Consider the following 11,652-nt stretch of genomic DNA (forward strand, 5'->3'; position numbering starts at 1 on the left):
TTTGGGTTGACTAACCCAAGATCCGTGAGAAATATTTTTGGTGGCGGGTTAACTGGGTCCCACTAAAAACTAAGAATTTAATTATTATAGGTGTTTCAACAATCTGCTGGACTATCTGGATAAGTAGAAATAATTTAGTGTTTAATAAAACCTTTATGTTTATTTATTTGTAGGTACTATTCGGATGACACACTGGCTTAGGTGTTGGGCTTTATTTATTTGTAGGTACTATTCGGATGACACACTGGCTTAGGTGTTGGGCACTTTTTCACAACGAGGAAGCCAAGGACAAGTTAAATCAGGTGTGTCGCTGCATTGAGATAGTGGCTATAGAGTTTTATTCCAACTATGGATGGAGTTTTTCTAATAGAATTCAGTTGTAATAATTTCCATCTTCAGTTGATTGTTTTTTAATCTGGTGATTTTGTATCAGATATAGGTCATGTAATCAGAAGTGTGGTGCTTTGTATGGTCCAAACCTCATTATGAGGGGGAGACGAAACACTTTTCTATTATCTAAAAATCTGGACATGCCATAGGAAAAACATAGGACTTTACCATGAGTGTTGAATGGATGTTCAAATTTCTGTAGTTTTCCTCCAAAACAGCAGTCAAAGGGGCCATGTTTTCAGTATTACCCACGTTCTTTGATAACAGTGACGACCTTAATTTTTCTAGTCAGACTGCATATGTAGTGCACATTTATGTTTTTAACTAGGTATATGCCCGTGCGTTGCGACGAGAGTTAAAAATTAATATAAAACATAGATACGGAACGATAAACATCACTATAATATGTAAAATCTGTATGACCAAATATCATCGTAACTTTAATATTATATTGACGATACAAAAATGTAATATTATTATAGATATGTCGACTTAAATGAAATGAACTGATGTCAAACGAACATTATAATATCATATAAATTATTTCTAAAGAATCAATATAGAATTTTGAATAATAGACAAATATATCGATAGATATGCAATAGACCCAAACTAAACAGGCGCATAACATCATCAGTTCAGGTCCTCAATATTGGTATCTCTTCCCTAGGTTGATGCAGGCTGCTCAAAATACGATAACAAACCCGAGTGAGTTCGATTAAATCCAATGCCACATGAGCAAAAGAACATGCAATCCATCATCACATAACAAAGCACGAATGGTCGACGATATCGATCATACATTTGCCCTTTCTCGATGTTCTCGAGAATCCTGAATGAGAACTTGACACAGAACCTGGGGAAATCAGTAAGTTGCTAATTAGTGTTGTCCTTCTAGACAACATGCTTCTGTTCTAGATTACAGAAACAACTTAACTGAATGATTGATTTTTTTTGCTACTCTTGCCTGAAACATGTGGCTCCTAATGCTACACATATAGGCAAAGCCTCGAGAGGCACCAATCCAGACTCTTGTTATTCTATAAATGATATAATCATATCATTGATTTTGTTATTGATGATATCCTTTGCATGATTTTTTTATCCTGGTAATGCTACTTCTATTTACCATGAAACCATGCAAAATTAACTGAGTTTCACACAGCACTCTATCTCACAAGTCATATAATCAGTGTCAGGATAGATTGTTCTGAAACAAATAACTAAGGTGTACAACTGTTGCGGTAGCATACACGACATCTACTATACCAGATAAATATGGATTTTGATTATTGTTGAACGTACCTATCCTTCTTCATGCCTTAAGTGTTTTTTCATTCATCCAGACATTAAAGCTTTTGTGGTCGTCTCCATTTGCAACTCGAACAGAGCCCCAATGGATATTGAATGTGCTCTCTCTTCTGTTAATCAGCTAGGATGGTACTGGTACCAAACAGCAGCCCACGACTTAGCTGCGCCACCACAGTGCCCTGAGCAGCCTCGTCGCCAGCTCCGCCTTCCCCATGACATAGGCCTAGTTAGCAATTTCCTGAGGCTGGAACTAAGAGTAATGGTCAACAAGAGTTTGATGAGATAGGGAGTACAAACAGGAATAAAATTTAACCCTGAGCCCATAGATTGCAAAAGACACAAAGAAGTAAGAAAGAAAAGGCATGCCATAAGGCAGGAATAATCCAGGCATGATGCCATCGTTCATTAAATACATTTGCTGATTTGGAGTAAATCTGTAGGAAAAAATTGCAATGTCATCAATGAATTATGAAACAAATGCATAACCAAGTGATGTGCAAATAAATGAATCCAAACAATGCAAAACAGATAGATTCTTGAAAGTAGAAAGGTGTAGTTTAAAGTTATTCTCCTGATCTCCAGCTACAAACACTAAAGAGGAACCCATTTTATCTTGTGTAATGCAACAATACTCCCTTGATAATTCTGGAGTTAGAATATGGGTTTGACATAAATAAGCATACCTCATAGCCAATCCACTTAACAGACACCATAACATATACAATCAATGCAATTGCAAATTTCCTATAAATGTCAAGTTTGGCCATCAACCTTCTAGCCTATCATTCATAGCCAAAGATTAGGAAACGTTGGCATTTATATCACATAAGTCAGTGCCAGGGAAAAATGATGCAATCACAAAGTATAGTGTAGCAATACTGCTTGTATGGGAACTAATAAAGGAAGAGGTTTTGCTCACCTGAAGTTTACCAATGGTCTTAGCTAGAGAAATAAATATCCAAACAACAAATGTGGCATCTAAAATGGCCACTGGATAGACCAAGAACAACCATCATCACCTAACTCCCAATGAAAACCAGTCTCAAGCAGATACTTTTGTAGTATCAACTTTAAATTCAATAATATTATAAAAACAATATAGCAGTAGTACCTTCAAATTCAATCGCCAAGAAGATGAGAACTTCGGAGCACGGTTGCAATTGCGCCACTCTTCAATGTATTCCTTTATAAGCTTAGGAACCTGCACTGCGACAGATCATCCGTGTTACTGGTATGATGGTGATGCCGTATTCAGGGTTTTAGTGATCTTTGGCCATGCTGAATTTCTTGTTGTAAGAAACTAAGAGGTCATTTTGTATTCTCAAGACCATCAACAATTACAAAACATCAGCAAACAAATATATTACTATGAATCAGAGTGAGTGAATTAGTAGAAGCTACATTTACTTTGTCAATTACCTCCAGCCTACCTTTGTGAAGTTCAGGGTTGCACATGTTCCCCAAGTTCCTAACAAGATCGCCATGCATGCAGAATACCACGTCCCGGAGTGACCCGTCCTCCCTCTGTCTCTGGATCTCCTCAAGCATGTCCCTGATGAGCTCCTCGTCATAGAAATCCGCCTCGTGGACCTGCTCAGACATCCTGTCGAGCACCTTGGCAGCGCGCGCCCAGACCTTGTACGTACTGGCATGCAGCATGGCCTTCTCGTACTGCCTGCGTTGTACTCAATGCAGATAGTATCTATTAACTTGTTAGAAGAATTCACCTGAGCCATGAAAAGGACACGAGAGGTATGGCCAGTAAGTTCAGTCATCTTCACCATCGATGGGTACTTCCACAAAGTCAGTTGGTTCTATGTGAATCCATAACAACTCAGCAGCTCCCTCTCATTCTTGTTCCAGAGAAGAGCGCACACCTGTGATCCCATGTCAACTGAGTTCAGGTACCCACCGGTGTGTGTGTGTGCGCGTGCTAGAATTTGATGCACCGATCACTGCCACCACCACCAGTGGCGAGCAGGTTGCTCTGGAACGGGCACCACGTGAGTGCCTTCACGACGGCCATGTTGTAACACATCAGGTGTTACCATGGCTAGGGCACATCTATGCACTAAGGACTATGATCACATGTGGAAAAAAACTTAAGGAGCAAAGTGTAAGAGCCTTGGAGGCTAGGTTTTAACCAAGAGATGTGAATGACCAAAAGCATTACCCTAGTTGTGTGCAATTATCACTTTGGACAAGGGGGAAGTAAACCCTAGACCTCTCTTGAACCCTATCTCTTAAGCACCTTGGTTAAAGGGGGAGAATTTAAGCAAAGGTGCAAGTCATGACCAAACCTTTGGCACAAAGTTAATTAACTTATTAACCTACAATTATAGAGAGGAAACATTGCTAAAAGGCCCCTTAAGAAACCCCAAATCCATTCCCTAAGTAGAGAAAGAGCTAGAGCTCTCTAATTCTCTCTAAGTCAAAATCTATACCTAATCTAAAGATCCACCGTGTTCACCTTGAAGATGGCACCAAAACCACCTGAGTTCTATACCGAAAATGTGGCATACCACCTAGGGCACCCCCTGGAAAAAGTTGACACCGAGCCCTTGACGTTTGACATGCCTTGGCATCGTTTTTGTCGCGAGGTGGGTAGGGATACATACCTGATTTGGCGTCCAAAGATCTCCCTACCTAGGGCATATCTGCCATGGCGACTCACGGATGAGAGACAGCCCTAGGTGCCAGGAAAAGACTCGCGTCGGATTTTTGCTAAGGTTCGCACGCTTGCGACTTGGGCGAGCTGTGGAACACGGGCAGAAGAAAACCTCCACGTGTTTGACGCGCTCTGCGCACGCCAGAGCACGCCCGCGCCCGACCCCGCGCCGCGCCGAGCTGCGCCAGTGTCCCCCGTGTGCGCCCGCGCCTATAAAGCCCACTCAGACGTCGACCATACCCCTCCGCACGCGCTCAACCTCACCGGAGCTCAAACTCACCGGCGTTTGCCCGTGCACGGCGTGTCCGCGGCCACCCGAACCCCTGCCACCGTAGACCGGCCAACCAAGCCCTTCCCAACCCCGTCCGACCCTCGGAGAGGACTGAGCACACCTCGGTGAAGCTCCCCGAGCGAGGAATCGAAGTCTGCTTCGCCGGAGAGGCCAGTCCACGATCGCCGGACTCCCTCCGACCGCCGGCGAGCGTAGACCGGGTAAGCCACTGCGCCATTTTTCGATTCAATGCACAAATAGCCTCTACATCACCCCGTGAAGCTCATCGGGCCATTGGATTGAACTAGATCGCCGTGAATTGGCCGGCACACCCGCCGCCGACGAGGACACCCGCCTGCGCACGTGGACCAAGCGATTCCGGCCACCCCGCCGTCAAGCCGTACACCGTAGTGACCGCCAGAGCCTCCCCGAGCCAACCCCGCCTCTCGCCGGACCTCTCTCGCCGTCGGTAAGCCGCGCCGCCCTTTTCTTTCCCGCGGGTACTGTTTACATTAGGGGAAGGACCTCGGGGAAGAAGAAGGAAAGGTCAGGGGGATTTTTGAACTGTCAGTGACTCAGGGGAATAGTGGCGCAGGGGTAGATTTGTGTGGGTTGATTTGGATTAAACCTAGGGTCCTCGGTGTAAACTGTTTTTCCAGGAAACCTTTATTAAATCTGATTTAAAATTTGAACAGAACTTGAATAATTCATAACTTCTGTTTATTCATCCAAATTTAGTCAAACCAATTTTGTCAGATCTTAAATAATATAAACTACTTAGGAAAAATATAAAACCCCTATGTACTACAGAAAACTTTAGGGTTCTGATTTAATTATTGTTTTGGCCAAAAGCTAAATAATAGGAATAAAAATAGTTGCACTATTTGACTAAGGTTAGGAAAATTTGGAGAAGTTTATGTCCACCTACTGATCTGTTTAAAAATGCTAAACCTCTCTGTCCACCCCATTAAGTTAGTTTTTGCCATTTATTTCACAATATGCTTAAGGTTAAGAAAAATAGAAAAGGTGATTTAAATAAGGAACCAGGGGACACCCCTATTTTTGTTAGAGTACTTATTCAATGGAGTTCACTAGAAAAATCTATTATACCCTGGTTTAGTATAATATAAGTAGGATACCTTTTATTTTAAGAAAACAAGGAAAACTTAGAAAAACCCTACAAAAATAACCCCAAGGTGAAAACACCCCAACCCTTGGGATAGTTAATGTTTTGTTATTAGGAACTTAGGAAAAATATGAAATCTGCTGTTTGACATTTTTCAAGTGACAATGTAGTAGAAAGTGCCTTTTTGGCATTAAACTTTAGAAAATCATAACTAAATAACCATTCCTTAGCCTTCTGTGATTTTTGGCACAGAAGCTTATTATTACTGTTAGATGCCAACAAAAATAACCCTTAGGACAGAACCCACCCCTAATAAAGAGTTGTAGTGCAAAGTGACCCATTTACACAACTTTTGTTATTTTTGTCTAGAGCATAGCCTTTTTAATTTGAACCTCAAAATCCTAGAACAGGCTATATTGACCAAGGGAAACCCACTGTAATTTTTACAGAATTTTTGGAAAAAAAAGTTAAACCACTGTTATAATTCAAACCTACACTAGAAACTATAAATAGAAAATAAAGGAAAAATGAATAATAGAAATTAGTGTCATCCTAAAACCCTTTGTAAATTGTCCACAAAATTATATTAAGGAAATACCAACCCACTATGCCTATCCCTAACCAAGAGTGATAAGCATAAACCACTAAAAGCCCCGTATGACCAAGAAACCCTAAGTTACTCATTAACTTAGTTTTTCTTCCTTTAGCATAATGTTATTAAATCCTGCATAATCATGACATACATGTTCATTACATTTCGATAGACTGTAACCTCGCTGACGGAGAGTACGTCCTCGTGCTGGAGCAAGGAGCTGCTCAGGAGGTAGCCCCGGATCCAGCACCAGAGCCTGCACCAGAGGATCTGCCTGCCACAGCCTTGGAAGGCAAGCCCCGGTTTATGCATAACCTGTTATTTATGCTATTTTACTACACTTATTGATTGTAGGATTGAATGTGCACTTAAGTGTAGGAGTTGTGTGAAACCCTAGTTGCATGATCTCAGGAATCCTGTTGAGATGAATACTAGTATGCTAGGTCGAGTAGCTGCTTTATTAATTAGGATCTCGGTAGAAGTCGAGTGATTTTTCTAGCACTCGCGCGAGGTCAGGAAATTGGTTGTATCCACTTTCTTCTCATAATGATGCTGGTTGTGGACAACAATCCATGGGGATTGGTTGTCCACGGGATAAAAATTTGAATAAGGATTAAGGTGTGGTACCGTGAGTCAAGCGTTTGAACGTACTAAACATATACCGAGAAATATGGTAAATCGGTAAGCCTAGTACCTGATTGAACCTGGCAGCAGATTGCCCTCCTCACGCGACCTGAGACGAGGTCTCCCATTCCGGTTATGGTGGGTACAAGTGCGGTCACTGCACGACGGCAGTCGGGGTCAGTGAGGCATTATACGCCAAGGCGGTGAGCCCCTCTCTGCTGACGGGGAATCGATAGGGACGGTTGATGTGTGTGGGGACGGAGTGCTCCGGCATGTCGTGTGTTTAGGTTTACCTTGCAAGGATAAAAACTCGATTCGAATCGTCTGCTTCTCGCAGCTAATGAGACTGCTTGATCCATGCTGCTACATTGAGTAACAAGTGGAATTGTGATGAGATGATACAAGATGTTGATTGCTAAAAATGTTTGCTACTATGTATGAGTAGATAGTACATCTTTAGCCTTAAGAGAGTCACACTTAATTTGACAAAGTTAAAAACTTGATATAGAAACTCAGCTGGTGCTTTTGGCAACCAAACCCCACAGCCAAACAGCTGCATGTCTAGAGGTAGAGGAGTAGACTCCTCACACCGGGTAAGTCTAGCTGAGTATTAGTATACTCAGCCTTGTGGCATAATTTTACAGGTTCTCTGGAGGACATGGTTGCTGGAGTGACTTGGCCGTCCATCTTGCCACCGGGTTGGACTGTCGAGTGGGACCCTACCTCGGCCGAGGAGGAGCATGAGGAGTGATGGGACAGGCTTCCCCATCTCTCTGTTTATTTGCCGTTAGTTTTATTCCGCTGCATTTCGAACAATGATGACTACTTTTGCAAAACTCTGATGGTGATGTAATAATTTAATACTCCTTAATGTATGGTTTTACGTTTTATTGTATTTGCTCTGTGACTCACCATCGAGTGAGATTGTGGTACTTGATCCTGTCAGTGGCCTTGTCGGACTAGATCCGAGGGATTGACGGGTTATTCCCATTTAAGTGTGGTCTAGCCTCTAAGGTGGGACTTGGGCACTTAAGTCGGAATAATTCGGGCAGTTCCGCCACACATGTGGTCCTCGAGCCTATGCAGTCACTGGTTGTGGCCCGCAGATGGCAGGGACAATGCCATCGACACATCCCAAATGTGCAGAAGGTTGTCGTTGCCTCCGCTGGCCAGCTGCTGCCCTGATCCAAACCACTTGAGTCCGCACACCTCCTGGCCAACTACTGCCATGATCCCAAATGTGCCCCTTGTACGTTTGCACAACGTGGTTTCTAAACCTCACGTCATTATTCACAATCTTGCCATCCATGCCAGGATGTTGTTGTTTCATGCCAGCGAGCCTACCCTTGCCTCATGCACACCTCTCAGTGTTCTCGACTGCATAGAAAAAACAATTTAATTTAGCAACAGAGAATGTGCATTGCAGTTTTTGGATGAAGCACGACGATGCATGTACCAGCCGATTGGAGCTGGTGTCCCAAAGCTGGACGTCGAACGAGTTGAGCCCGACAGCAATGTGCCGACCATCAGGAGCCTAGCTAACACTAGTAATAGGACCACTATCCTCATCGATGGTCACAAGCTTGGATGTGGATCCCCTCAATGCATCCCGTAGGTACACGATGTTTCCCAAAGAAATGGACAACACGTTGTTGCTCCCCCAGTCAAGCAGGTTGAGGTAGTAGTCATCAACAAGTTCTGGTGCGTTTAGGGTCCTCTCGGCAGACTGTACATATTTTGACTCAACCGCATTAGTGATCCACCATTTTCACATGCCACTACACTGTTGCATAAGATTGCTAGATGTGGAATCAGAAGAGCTATTACACGTACCTCGGGAATGTGGCGCCGCTGCTTGGTCGGCTCGACCTGCAGGTTGGAGGAAGCGACATTGGTGGAAGACATGTTCTCGGGTTCTGGTAGCTTGTTCCTGAAGTCGAGGATCCGTGTCCGGTTGTTGAACAGCTTCCCCGTGAGCAGCCTCCTATATGCCTCCTTGGACGGGGATGCCACCATGCCCGCCGTGTTCTCCTTATCCTTCCTGGGCTCTGTGAGCAGGTAGTGTGCCATGTCCATGTCCATCGCCGACCTGCCAGGGATGAACCTATCACCGTGCAGGACATAAACAGGAGGAGAAGTGGAGAACAAGGCAAACTTGGTCAAGCAAACCATCGAACGCCCACCTTGCTTGCCCAAGTAGCAAGAGAATGGACTCACGTAGCACTTGGCCGACGGGTTACGGGATCCCGAGCTCAGCGATGGCATGTAGGGGCGGAAGCCCGCCTCCTGCTTCACCAGTCATGTATATCCTAGAGTCCACGACAGCGCATGCATAAAGTCATAAACAGTAGTGCATGACAATGCTGCTATTTTATCATAAAAGTTACCAAATCAATTCAAACATGTTGAATTTTAGTAATTGAAAATACAAGTCATTACACCTTATTCATTTGGATCTGACACAATAGTTCAACATTCCAAAATGCTCCATTAGATTCAGACAAACAAAACTGGTGCAAACCCAAATGGAATCCTCTTGCAGGCTCTGACGCTGCTCAGAGGAACTTCCTGTACGGCCGCCCGACATCCTCATCCTGCATATGCTGCATCCAAACCAGTAGGTACGAATAGAAAATCAATCTTAGGGTTTAGGCAAAAGAGGAAGGGACAACGGAACAACAATAGGGGCTCATAGGAACTTCCTGTGCGGCCGGAGAGAGGCGAGGGCATGGGATGCTGAGGGGATGTCGCTGGAGGCAGAGGGTGGCATTAGGCATGCCTGGTCGCCAAAGTCGACGCGGGGGTGCCAGGGCAACAAGGCAGATGGTGGCGCGGGGCAGTCCGGATCGCTAGAGCATGGGCGTCGGTGCGGGGATGGATGGCCTCGTACGCATCGAAGTTGATATCTGTTTTTTGGTGCTCCTCGCTGGATTCCTGATGGCGGCATAAGGGTTTTGGCGGCTTTTGTCAGGAGCGAGGGGGGCGGGTCGACAGCGCGGGGTGGAGCGAGCACCGAGCGATGTCGGTGCTGTGGGACACGGGAGGGGCGCGGAGTGGGGTTCTAGGGGGAAGGGTCGGGATGACCTGATGGAGCTCGCGACGGACGTCGCAGTGGACGGGGGCGGGGGCACCGGACGCGGAGGCGACTGTCACGGGGGGAGGCGCGCGGGGGTAGGGGAGGGCGCACTCGGGTGCGGAGGGGAGCACGGGGGCAGGCGGGGGCGGCAGCCGGGGTGGAGGGAGGGAGGGTCGCGGAGGGGGTCACGGACGGGGGCAGGATGAACGGGGCGGCGTGCTGGCGGTCGCTGATGGCGCTCCCCATCGTGGGAGGCGGGGTGGGCGAGGTCGACGGCGAGATGGATAGGGTAGCAGATGGGAGCACGGGGATGGGAGCGCGGGGTCGGCATGGGATGCAGGGAAGGAAGTCGGCGCCGTTGAGGGCGGGATGCAGGGAAGACGGCGCGGCGCAGGGCCTGGAGCGGGGGCACGGTGAGGTTTGTGGACGCCCTCGCTCCAGCCTTAAGGTGTAGTAGAGATATTGATGCCATTATTGGTCAGTTTATGTCTTTAGTGATAGCATATGACGCTTATAGGGTAAAGGATGTATCCTCACCAAATGTATTCATGTTGATCCAATAATTTCATGAATGTGGGATTATTATTTAACCAAATCACATGTTTACACTAGTCAGCGTAGTTCACGAACTATCCGACAAATATCTGATATCTATCCGAGTAACATTCGATATCTATTTTTACCTGTCCAAATTATTACCCGGTACCGTTCTGTATCCGTCCCGAATTTTAACTATCTGTATTCGGTCCTATATCCACGAAAATTATATTTGGGTAGGATACAGAATGACCTACTATCTGTTCATATATGTCCCGTTTTCACCCCTAACATCGTCTACTAACTAAGTTGTATTTAACTGTGTGGACACGTATTGACCATTTGTCGGCGTTTCGGACCCGGGGGGTCCCTGGACCGACCAGTAAATTTGTCGCTGCGTGCCCCTGCCCAGATGGGTTGGCGCAAGATGGAACACAAGGGGGAAATGTGGCTTGTATTATCTCGCACCAGGGGTGTGCTCGTAGTAGGGGTTACAAGCGTCGCGAGAGAGAGAGAGAGAGAGCCTGTTCGTTAGCTCGATCCCCCGCGCGACCCCCCCCCCCCCCCCCGCAGGAAGGCCCTGGACCTCCCTTTTATAGACGCAAGAAGAGGGTCCAGATGTACAATGGGGATGTAGCTTTGCGCTAACGTGTCTGGCAGAGGAGTGCCTGAGTCCTGTGTACATGCCAATGCGGCTGTCGGAGAAGTGCTTGAGCCCTGTGTACGCGGTAACGTGGCCGTCGGAGAAGTGCCTGAGCCCTGTAGAAGCACAGCTGTCAATGTTGCTGGGATCCTGCTGACGCCTCCTTGCTTATGTAGGGGGCTGAGAACCACCGACATCATGGACGCACGTGGGGAACCATCATTACCTGTTACCGGGGCGAGCCAGATGGGACGTCGGTCTTGTTCCCTTGTAGCCTGAGCAAGCTAGGGGTAGGGTAGTGATGTATCCCCTGTGGCGCGGTCGGTCCGAGCCTAAGGTCGGGCGAGGCGGAGACTTCTCCTGAGGCCGAGGTCGGGGCCGGGCGAGGACACGATTCCTCCCGAGGCCGAGGCT

General features: G+C 46.2%; 1 pseudogene; it reads right to left on the reverse strand.

Annotated features, from left to right (window-relative positions):
• Nucleotides 1-373: 373 nt before the first annotated feature.
• Nucleotides 374-10,304, reverse strand: LOC103649116 (cell division cycle 20.2, cofactor of APC complex-like; annotated as a pseudogene).
• Nucleotides 10,305-11,652: the final 1,348 nt, after the last annotated feature.

The sequence above is a fragment of the Zea mays genome, chromosome 2 (genome assembly GCF_902167145.1).
Source record: "Zea mays cultivar B73 chromosome 2, Zm-B73-REFERENCE-NAM-5.0, whole genome shotgun sequence".
In the NCBI taxonomy this organism is placed as follows: Eukaryota; Viridiplantae; Streptophyta; class Magnoliopsida; order Poales; family Poaceae; genus Zea; species Zea mays.